This window comes from Stegastes partitus, unplaced genomic scaffold (genome assembly GCF_000690725.1).
Source record: "Stegastes partitus isolate 25-593 unplaced genomic scaffold, Stegastes_partitus-1.0.2 Scaffold137, whole genome shotgun sequence".
Classification (NCBI taxonomy): domain Eukaryota; kingdom Metazoa; phylum Chordata; class Actinopteri; family Pomacentridae; genus Stegastes; species Stegastes partitus.
Genome location: NW_007577868.1, coordinates 662,591 through 675,014, shown reverse-complemented (window position 1 = coordinate 675,014; position 12,424 = coordinate 662,591).

Here is a 12,424-nt window from a genome sequence, read left to right as displayed (position 1 = left end):
TCTTTTAAGAAGGCTCACTTTTACCATATGGCTTTCTCTTAACTGATGGTTAACTATTCTGTCTTGTTCATATGTTTGGAATTTGTTTTCATTATTTGTCTAATTTGGACTGAACTGATTTGACATGTGCTATAAAAAACAAAGTTGCTATTTTAAATCAAATGCACTCATTCAGTAATCAGTGGTATGATTGTTAGGGGATTTGTCAACTGGTTTCATGACTGCTACTCATGATCCAGGTCATGTTAATGCTAAGGAGTATTCTGCTTAGATTGCTAATTCAGGGGTGTATGAGTTTTGAACAAATATTTATATGTATGTATGTATGTATGTAGACATCTACAATAAATCAGTGAATGAATAAATGAGTTTTATGCACAATATATACATTTACAATTTAGATTTATGAGCTATATTTCCATTAACTCCACTTCCAGGGAAATATTCTTTTACTTTTCACTTCTCTACAGACTTTAGATTTTGAAAAGAGCGTTTTCACATGTTTATTCTAATAGATTAAATTGAATAAAACAGTTAAAATAAGATTCACCTTGATGAGCTACAACAATGAAGCTCTGCTTAATTCATTAGTAATGTAATCCACCACTGGAATACATATGAACCAAGCTGAACAAATACATAAAGGCAAAAAGTAATGCTTTATTCAATAAAACACACAACATCACGACAACAGAATGGACTTAATGAAACAACACAGAATATTAGAAATGATGATGAGAGTGGAGTCACACAGCAGAAATCATTAGTCAATAACGAGTCACACATCTGTGACTAATCCAGGTGATGAGGTCGTTGGTGCTGCTTGTCCAACTCTTCCTGAAGGGCTCAGTGAAGTTGATGGACTTTTTTGGGGGGATCAGATTGCCGGACACGTGAATCCAAAGTGTCTGATTGTCCGTTGTTCCATGCTGTCTGAAATGATTTCTTAGACAATAAGCTGGAGCTTTTGGACATTTATGTGTCTGGCTACAGCTGTGGTCCTGCCATCTGATCATCGTCCACACCTGGATGTGGATTAACTCAGTGTTTGAGAAGAGCCTCAGAACTTTTTGTGCTCAATTTAACTCTTTTCTAAGCACAACAATAGAAATTAGATTTTTAATCTGCTCTCTAAATCAGAAAAGAAGACAATCTGCACGCTGCATTGATCATTTTGATGATAATTTAACACACACAATAAGTACTTTAACTTCTTATACCCTCAATTGTGCTGATAGTTTCTCTGCACAAAGCATCAAATCACTTCTTCCACCACCATAAATATAGAGTTTTCTATTTTTAACCCTCAGTGCAACATGTCACCTTCCTTGCATCATCTTCTTCTATTCTGTGTATTGTTCACACAGTACGACACCAAACCTCAGGTGTCTACAGGTCCCCGCAAACAAACTCCGACATTTTGATTTTCTGTTCTTGCTGAATAAATTCACACTCTTCCTGACAGACACCAGGTAAACTAATCCCACATGTCAGCCGCAGTAAATAAATTCCCATGATGCACTGGAATGAGGCTGATTATTTACATATTAGATATTCCCTTTGCTGCTTTCCATTTGATCAGACGAAGCTCTCTTGCTGTCAGGTTGAACCTGTGATGGTGGAGGCGCATAAATAGATTCAGGCGTAGAGCTGAGGCCCTTAGTGCTTTAAGCAGGTTCAGCTCCTGTGATTTCCTGCCTCTCACATGCGCTCATCGCATTCTTATAAAATCCTCTCAACCCTTTTAGCCCCATTTCCCTTCTCTGAGTTATTCCCATCCTTCTCTATATACCAGAGGCTGCATATTTTGCACAACAGCCAACTATAAATGTAAAGAGAGAACCCATTTTCTATAATTTAGTCGCTGCATCAAAGGTGTGGGGAAAGCTCAAAGTAAAGTCTGCACAGCCAACCGGGAGCCAAACCAGGACATATGTAAAGCAGGCCGCATTAGCCTCCGCATTGGCCCATAAATCACATGCATTTGGCAGCGCCCCCTGGCTTGCTAGCTAGTTAGCTCGGACTAGAGGAGCCGCTGCTGCGGGTCCCACAGAGCGAGGATCCTGCTGAGCAACATCAGATGGCTCTCGGGGTTCAGGAAGAGCCACACTAAATCTCCCAGACCAATTTGCCGCGGTGTTAGCAGCACAGCTAACCCGGTTAGCCGCCTGTAAAAACCACGGCTGCCGGCTCCTCCAGCTGTTTGATTGGCTGGAATGGGTCGTGTTGTCAGGTCAGGAAGTAATTGCCTCTTCTATGGATAGTTTACGACCCTGTTTACCCTGTGAAGAATAGCTCCTTCACATATCCCCTCTTTCCGGTGGTGGTGGTGGCGCTCTGTCAGGGTGATGGTTGATGTAGGTACTCTCTCACTATTAGTGAACAAAAAGAATGTGCACCTCGAGGCTGAGAGGGGAACAATTTTAGCCTTATTGTGCGGCTTTGAAGGGGAATTGATTGCTTTCTGTTCCTTGTATACTCTCAACAGAAGATACTTTTCTTGTCCACTGACTAAATTGGGGAACTCCATTGTGGAAATATTCCCTTAGATACCTAATATCCGACAGCGCTGTCTACATTCTGAAATAGCCACATGCAGGTTGCACTATTGTGTGACTTGGTTTTGTGGAGCTCATCAGTCTTCTGGCAGATTTGCGCTCAGGACCCCCTGGTCTGCTTTGGCACAAGCACCAAATCCTCTCTCTCTTCGTGTCTGTCTTGTGCTGGCAGACCTGACGCTTGCTGATGCTGATGCCAGGAAAAAAACACTTTCCAATCCTCTTTGAGTCCAATTAAAGATTAGCAGCAGTACATCCACAGAGCCAGGAACCTTTCTCGTTGTATATACCTTTTGTTTAGGGGGGGTGTTCATTCGGCGTGATTGCTGAAATTGGGGGGAAATGGGAAGTCCGTGCACAAAAACATCCCATTCGGAGCGTCATTGTCTGACATCTGTAGCAGCGCTTTTAAACAGAAAGGACAAGGGCGTGTTAAGCTGTTGGGTTCAATTTATTCCAAGATCTTGATCCGATGCTTCACTGAAGTACAAGATAAACAAGGGCAACGGCACAAAACTGAAAATCCTGTTTTCTGTAGAAGCGAGGACGTTTCCTCTCTTTTTAATCATATTAGGGTCACATTCGCCGGTCAGTTGGTTTAACACCTGTGTTGAAGACACCATTAAAACAGGTGCAGACGAGGGATCAACCATCAATCAACATGGATGAATTAGTTGTGATATCTGCATTTTTCCACGTTTTCTGTCTTGTTATTTGTTTGACTATCAGAAGTGCACTCGTTACAGTTCTGCACTACTTCCCCTCTTTTTGCACAGTCGACCTTGTTCTTGTTTTGTCAGTGGATTCAAATTGTGGAAGCCTCTGTTGCTGCCCTTGGACCTCACCCAGCCTGTCACTTCATTTGCTCCTCCTCCGTCCTTCCTCCTTTTCATCTCTGATCGGACTGTCGCTGCCCTCGAATCAGTCGACGGCAGCCGTGATGACACCTGTTTAAAAGTTCAGAACAAATTCAGGACGGCTGTAATTTGGTGACAGCAGCCCTCCACTGTGTTTCTTTGTTTGTGATTATGGAAGTTCATTCATAGCAGACCTGAATATTGTTTGCTGTTGTTGGAGTATGAGGGGTTAAGAGGGTTGAAGCACAATTAGCAGTCTGAGTAATTGTGCAGATGCAAGGTTTAAGGGTGCAATTCCCACTTGTTTTGTTCTTGGTGCATGAGTGCAGGTAAGACAGCGCAGGATTGTAATGTGAAGGGTTTGTGTTGTAACACAGATTAGATGTGTGGGTTTAAACTTCTAGTCACAAATCCTATGCTTGGTTTTATTAATATTGTTTCACTGAGTTGCATCCACCACCCTTTATTCCAGTTTTTGCATGACCTGTGTTGATTTGCGTTGTTGTCTCAGGAACCTATTATTATTTTAAAATGCTTTCAATTTTGACACAAGCATGATCACGTGTTTGTTTTTACGTTAATTCCCTTCCCCTAGGAAGGACTTGGATGCAACCACTTCTCTATCTGTAGACCTCAATCTACATCCCGCCCACAGCGCTATCTGATTGGCTGCACTTCACAAGTAACAGCCAATCGACATGAAATGATAAATGTTGAAATGTTCTATTTTAACCAAACAAATGCTAAACACACAAATCCAAAAGAGAAAAAGTTGGTTTCTTTTATTCTAAATTTCGATACCAGAATGGTCATTTTAGCTGCAGTGTTTACCAGATATCGGTTATCGGTCTGCTTGATTGCTAATAATCTGTACACTAGTGTAGACAGTCACCGTGACCACAAGTTGCTGATTCTCTATGTTATAGTGTCACAGTGCCCCTCATCATAGTCCCCAGAGGATGGATCGTAATGATTTAGGTTTTCACCTCGCTCTTCTAACAGGCCAGTGTCTTCACTTGTTCAGTAAAACACCTCAACATGTCTTGGGTGGATTGGCAAAATATTTTATACATGAGTTGACAGGTGATGAATTCTAATGATTCTGGCGATCCCCTGGTTAGTGCCTGAATACTTTTAGCTCAGCTGCACTTTTGTATTCACTGTTAATGAGCAAATATGTGGATTAAAAAAAAAAAAGTGAACCATAAACCTACAAGCAGTGACCTTGTTTTCGAAACCTTTTGAGTTTTAATAATACTTTGATTTGTAGATTAGGATGAATATGAATTGAAACCTGAATAATAAATTAGCCAAAATTATGTATTTCTGCAGAGAATGATACATATCTGCTTACTGCTGTTGTTATTTCTGCTGCGGATGGGAAAGAAGGGCTTCAGCCATTAGTGTGGCACGCTCTCAGCTGTCACACAGGAGGCCACGGAGTGAAGGATGGATGTCAGGTTGATAAGAGGAATGTGATACCTGCACTGTCAGGAAGGAAAAGCTGGAGGGATGGAAGCAGAGAGTGGCAGGAAACAAGCTGGCAGGGAAAAAAAACGAAGGCAAAAAGTGGAAATGGAGGAAGAGGGAGGGAAGGGGGGGAAAGAAAGACAGACTTTGAAAGACTCCGCAAAATGATGTGGCATCACTTTGTCCCCACAAGGCACAACGATCATCTCCATCCCTCTTCATGCCCTCAAAATAATGGCAGGATTCATCACACGCTGCCTCTTCAGCGGGTAATTTCTCAAAAAGGGAGAGGATGACATGAAAGTAGAAATCAAGTTAAAGTTTAGCGGCAGTTCTAAGTCGGTACACCCTCCAAAAATATCCTGTTCAAACTCTGCCTGTTACGCTGAAAGAAGTGAGTCTGGGAGCCACGATGAGAATGTCAACTTCAAAAGCCTAAAACATCGTCTTCATCTGAATCTGAAGTGGGAACAGATGCACGGCAAGATGGGACCGCTGTGGTGTTTTTTTTTTTTCTCTCAGTCTGCCGATTTTGTTTGTGCATCTGTTTTAAAGGCGACTCTTTTGGGGATTTTCTTTTTTTTTTTTTCCCTGACAGGAAGCCAGAAAAAAAATCCTTTTCACACACACAGACTCTCACATCATGTCAGGAGGACGAGCAGATTGCACGTCCGGTGTTACGGGCACGAGCAGGCTCAGGTTCAGCCTCACAGACGAGCTCTATTGTCGGCACAGTTGTTACATAAAGACTCATTAGCGGTATTGCTTTGTTAAGTAAGCGACAGATCCGCCGTGTCTTCTTGCTTTACACGCATCCTGTACGCGGCAGAGATTGTCCATCTTAGCAACAAGCGTTACCCTCAGTCAGCCGTAAAATTTTTTATCTCCACAGGAAAAAAAAACAACACAACAATAAATGTGTCAGTCCGTATAAATGATGACTTCCCTGTCTGGGCCAAATGTGCCACATTGTCAGCCTTAACAATGGTCCCCCTTTTTTTTTATCTGAGTAGGCGACACTGATAGCAAACAGTTGTAATGTCCTGCTTGGGCTGATAAGTGTACTGTGAAGCACGTCAGAGATGCCGGTGATAGCGATGTGAATGGATAGATGGTTGATTTATTTCAAAATGCCAACATGGATTGAATTGCATATATTTCCTTGGAAAGTTAAATTCTAAAAACACTTAAAAGAACATGGTACACATAGTGAAGCCTCTTAGCATGCTCAATGGCTCTTCAGTCCTGATGAACTTGTTTCTGGTGAGTCTTTCATCTTTTGGAAGTGCGATTTTAAATGCTAAGATCAGCAGCTGGGGTGTGCAAGGTGTCTGGTTTGGAAACCCTTAGAGTTCTCTGTGACCTTCAACCTACATTGGGGCAGTTTGCAGCCGAGCATGAAGCAGCCGGGACCAAAGTCAGAACCTCCAAGTCTGAGGTCAAGTTCTTTGCCAGGAATTAGTGCATCGCTCCCTCACTGGGTTGCTGAGTTGCTGCCCATGTAAAAGAATCAAAGCATCTCGAAGTGAGTGTGAGATGGACAGACGTCAGCAGCAGTGCAGGTAATGTACTGCACACAAAGGAAAGCTTGCGATCTACATTTCAGCCTTCACAACTATGGTCAAGATCTCTGGTTAGAGGCCGAAAGAATAGGATTACAGATACAAGTGACCAAAATCAGTTTCCTCTGCAGGGTGGCTGGGCCCAGTGTTAGAGATAAGGTAAGGAAATCTGACATCCGGAGGGAGCTCGAGTTGCTGCCCCTTCACATCAAAGGGAACCCGCTGAGATGATTCAAGCATCTGATTAGGATGCCTCCTAGCCTCCTAGATGGTTCCCTTTGGTGGTTTTCCTCCAACTGAGAGGAGACCCAGAACTCACTGAGGGGATTCCATATCTCCTGGAAAACCCCTTGGGATGCTCCAGGACAGGGGTGGGCAATCCTGGTCCTCGAGGGCCACAATCCAGCATGTTTTAGATGTTTCAACACACCTGATTGAAATGATCAGGATCGTTATCAGGCTTCTGCAGAGCTTGATGATGAGCTGATCATTTGAATCAGGTGTGTTGGAAGAGGGAAACATCTAAAACATGCTGGATTGTGGCCCTCGAGGACCAGGATTGGACACCCCTGGGGAGCGGGATGTCTGGAGAGCCCTGTTAACCTGACCGCTGGTAGCAGAAGAAAGTTGATGGATAGAAGGAAAACACACAATGGCAACGCTAACACTCAGATGATCAGTGGGTTTACCATGTTCACCATCTTGGTTTAGCCTGCTTGAGTGCTAACATTCACTAATTGACACTAAACACAACACTCTACTCCAGCTGGGGCCAAATCCTGTCACACTGTTAATTGCCAAAGGAAAATATAGAACATATTCACTGACGGCATGTTTTCCTTCAAAGGCCGCTCAAAGCACTCTGTTTCATTTAACCAAAACCACAATCTTTTCCTTAACCATTAATCACATTTGGTTGCTGACAGGTACAAAGCTGCTGTGGTGTGTGTCTGGAGCTTTTTGAAAAAGCTCTTAATTAGACAAAGCATCTGGACTATCCAGGCAGGGAACCTAAAACTGATGAGACTATTGCAGGTATTTGGTCATAAACGAAGCTATTGGACAAACACGTGTGCACCAAATTATTATGATTAATATAAATCATCTAATATTTGTGAATAAAACACCAAAAGTCAAAGGATTATGGAAATCAGATGGATTAATCAGCCTTGGATGTCTAGTCTGCACTAAAAGGGGAACCACTCAACCAACAGATGCAATTTCCACCCACAATAGGGTCAAAATTGAGGGAGAGACTTTCCAGCTGCAACATGTGGTGTCATATCTGAGACTCAGATACCTGGGTTGTACATTTTTTATATCTGACAAAGCCCCACCTGAGCACCAGGAGACATCATACACATGTGCTTAAATGTTCGGAGCAGTTAAATTATAAAGAGATGTATGGGTGGGGGTGGCAGATTGAAGTTGTTACCTCAGTGAGAAACATTCTGGATTTGGAAATCGCAAGCGAGAAAATACCCAAGTCTTAAGAAAGAAATAGATTTTAGAGCTGTGTGGCTTTTAATCAATGGGTATAAACCATTGTGAAGCACTGTTCTTTAATGTGGTTTGATATTCTGTGTCTAAGACTTTCTTTTCCTCTTTTTTTTGAGTGGGTCTGCATGCATGTGATAGATGATTGTTTTCACATGCAGAATCACTTTACTAGATTGCCCGACCGATGGACGTCTTGATAATAGACACCTGTGCTCCTGCTTGATTGATTAACTGAGCATGTGTATGAAGACCTACCTTCCTCAGCTCGTTTGTGCTCTACCCTGAAGAAGACACGAGCTGCTACGTGTCTGCATCTTTTTACTAGTCAAACTAGAAGATATCACCATAATAAAGACATTTTGATGGAAGGAATGCCTTGGTTTGGAGAGATTTTCTACCCTTGACAACAAAAAAAACAACACTGAACCCAAACAACATTTCAATTGAAGCCATTTAAATACTGAGCACACCTACGATTGTCTGTCTAATCAATTATACAGCCGTTCTCACAGACTGCGCAGTATTTCCTGTGGCTTGTGAGTTGGATGTTGACATGTACAATCAGCAAAGTGCCTCTGTAAGTTACCCTGGTTCACACTGCAACATGATCACACGTAATGAACGCATCACCTGAACGAAGCTCCAAGAAACAGTTTGCAGTAGTTATCCACACAAATACAGAAAAGGTGAAAGTGGCTCGTGTGGAAATGACTTAATGTGTTATTGTTTTAATTGAGACAGATGCATTTTTAATTACCAGTCCTCGCTCAAAGCAGGAGCGGCATTAAATTATGCAAAGTAAGTGAAAAATGCTAATGGCCGTGCTATTGCTCCAGGTTGCTGCGGAAAGACGAACTTTGCAGTTTTTTAATGTCCCTTTTCCCCTGGTGAAATATGTTAACCTGCATTTGTTTTATTCCTGAAAAGTAAAATAAAAAAAGGGGGGGATCATGTGCAAATTTAGAGAAAGCTGGTGCAGTTTAGAGTTATACCCAAGACATTCATCTAAATCATCTGTCTGGCGTGCATGCTGCTTCGCTAGTGGTTTGTTCTTCACACACAAAAACAGCATTTATTTTCAGACCGTTCACAGCTTCATAATCCGTGATAATATTTGTAATCACCAAACGCAACATCTGTTTTCCTCCCCGGTTCAGCGGCGTTTATCTCCAAGCCTCAGCTCCGACTGCACTCCCGCGGTTGGTGTTTTAACTCGGATGCAACACCTGGAGAGAATCAGGTCCGTATCAAAGAGGCGGCATTTCAGTGTCGCGGGGAACCACTTGTCAGATGCGCGCAGGGATGCAGAGCGCGGATGTGCGGGGACATAAATTTGTTAGCGATGCAGAGAAATGCGCGCGTACACATACAGACAGGTACATAAATAGACGCACAAACACCGACTGATTTTCTCTTCGCTGCCATCTGTCACTTACCCAAACCTCGAGGGACTTACAGTGTTCCACAGTCGAGTGCTGAAAATGAACAACATAGCAGATGTTTGCGTTGCTTTTTCTTAAGTTCCTGCGCTTCTCTCCACATGAGGAGTTTCGCTCACCATGAGCGTGCTCTTGTCATGTAATAATGTCACTTATTTAATGGCACCCCCGCAAAACGCTTGGAGAAACATCTGTTTTGTGTTCATTATTGTCATTGTGAAGGACACACTGAGGAGGACCCAGCAGGGGAATCTGCAACGTCTCACAAATGTTACTTGTTGTCATCACTTGCAAGTAAACCGATCCCATTTGGGTGATTTCACTGAGACATTCTTATATAAAACTGTATTTTTTCCATTATTTGCTACCTATGAGATCCCTGCAAAACGATATGACAACCACTTTAAAACTCAGCATCTGTTAAAGAAAATAATCGTAGCATTGTGTCATTAAATAAATGACATTTTCAGGCTAAAACTTGGACAGAAACCCAAAACAACGAGCTAAAAGAAGCTAAAATGCTTGTTAGAGAGTCATTCCGTCCCCTGCTGATGTAAAAAAAAAAAAATAATTGCTTGCAGCTTTAAATTTTAAGCTGACTTTAATTTGAAATGATTGTGTCACCATGCCTCCTGTAAATGTTATGGCTTCCCCCAGCCATTGCTTTGCTCGCAGTCCATCATTATAAGGGGAGGATGGGGAAGAATGATGCAGGAAGGAAAACGTTTGATTGGTTTGACATATGTGCACCCAGAATGACATCATATTAAAGAACACCTCCCAAACAATAGGTGCCATGTCCTGTCAATTCCCAGTAGAAGTGCCTCCACAGCCCTTGCATTAGTCACTGACGGATGACACAGTGCAGCCCCTCTTCCCATTGTTCCCGAACATTACACAAATTAGCTGAGTCCATAAGCTCCCTCTCTGCTGATGTCACCAGAGCTCCTCTGTGAGAGTAGATTAGCCGCTAATATCATGTGTTTGAGGGAATAAGCCCGCATAAGCCTTTTCTTTGGGTACCGATGCACACTTCTACTTCTGGATTGTTCTGTTTGGATAAAAGATTGTATGGAGCTCAAAGTTGTCAAACAGCGGGGATTCTTTCCTTTTTAGATCTAGAATTTATCTGTCACTCTGATCCAGGCAGAGGAAGTATGTGAGCAATTTAGGGGATTTAATGTCTTACTCAAGGACGCTTCACAAGGGCACGTTGTTATTTTGCATTATTTTCCCCAAGCACCCTGGAACAAGACTGAAAGTCTGCAGCCATGCTAGCAGCTCTGTGAGACTGAGATATAAGATATGCTCGGTTCAATTCCAACCAATACGCACTCTCGCTACGCACTAGGACTCTGTTTCAGAATTCGCATGGAGGGTCTGCAACATTAAGTGCCATTCTAGACTAACAACACTTAAGCAGGATGGGAATAAAGGTATTCTGGAAAGCACAGAGCCTGTTATGTGTCCAAAATGGTGAAAAAATCCAGTTTTGTGGAGTTATGTCAAAAGGAAGGCCATAGAAAATGAAAGAAACAAACATTGGTAGTCGTAAGCAGTTGAAGGCTGAATCTATTGAGTAATGTCTATTTTATTCGACTCACTGCATCCATCCGTTCATTATCTTCCTCTTATCTGAGGTCAGGTTTCGGTGGCAGCAGGCTAACAGCGCAATTCCAAAACTTTCCAGTTCCTCTTGGATCCTTCCATCCTTGGATCTTAAGGTGATCTGATGCCAGATGAGCTATGTAATCCCTCCTGTGGGTTCTGGGTCTACCCTGGGGTTTCCTCACAGCTATACATGCCAAGAACACCTCCGAAGGAAGTCGCCCATGAAGTGTCTTAATCTGTCGCCTAAACCACCTCAGCTGGCTCCTTTCAATGCAAAGGTGGAGCGACTCTACTCTAAGCTCCGTCCGGATGTCCGAGCTCCGTGCTGTCTCGGTCTGAGTCCAGCCACCCTGCAGAGGAAACTTAATTTGGCCACCTGTACCCATGATCCCATTCTTTCGGTCACTACCCAGAGCTCATGACCATATGTGATGGTTGGAGCGGACATCGACCAGCAAATCGAGAACTTTGCCTTCCAGTTCACCTCCCTCTTCACCACCACGGTCCGGTACAACGCCCACATTACTGCTGAACCTGCACCAATCCGTCTGTCCATCTATTTTCTAATCGCTCACAAACAAGAAGACGAACAAGAGTCTGAGGTACTTAACCTCCTTTTGGTTAGCAACTCACCTTCAATCCAGAGGGCACAATCCATCAATTTTACTATAGGATTCTGGCTTCCAGTCACTGCAAGTAACTATATGGACATATTTAGCAAGAGGCCAGGAAAACAGGGAGTTTCCTGTGGCTGTAACCGTGAAAGTTAAAGAATTTACGTAGCCTGTAAGTTTTTAAACACGTCTAACACAGCATACATAGAACAACAATGGAATTTAATGACTCAAGATATGTTGCCCAGAATAACCAAAAGTACTGACCCAAACTTAAATAGAAACATAGTTTATAGTCAAACATAGTCTTATTTTTTAGCTGATTTTATTTAACTCTCAATTGTTTCATTGCATTAAAACTCCCTTTATTGAAAAGTGCTTTATAAATATAGTTTATTAAATATCATTAACATTACAAAGAAATATGTAAAATAGATTTTTTTTTAAATGACTAAAATATGAAGATTTGGAAAATGTTTAATAATCGGAACAACAGCTGAATACATGTACTTAACTGCTGCCTGCCCTGACATCTTCCAGCAAATGATGGATAGCTGCGTAAATCGCCGCAGATGCTGATTGGACAACATGCTGACAAAAGTTCCTGCTTCTGTAAGACAAGAGAAGTTTGCCCGTATATTTATATCTTACCCCTTAATCAAGAGCTCCTTCCACAGCCATGTAGGAGGGCAGCTGGGTCAGAATAGGAAAGATCCATCCATGTGATGAGTCGGGAAAAGGGCCACAGTGTCGACATGGCAACAATGGGAATAATCACCTTGATAGAAGATATTTTCACCATGTTCATCACCT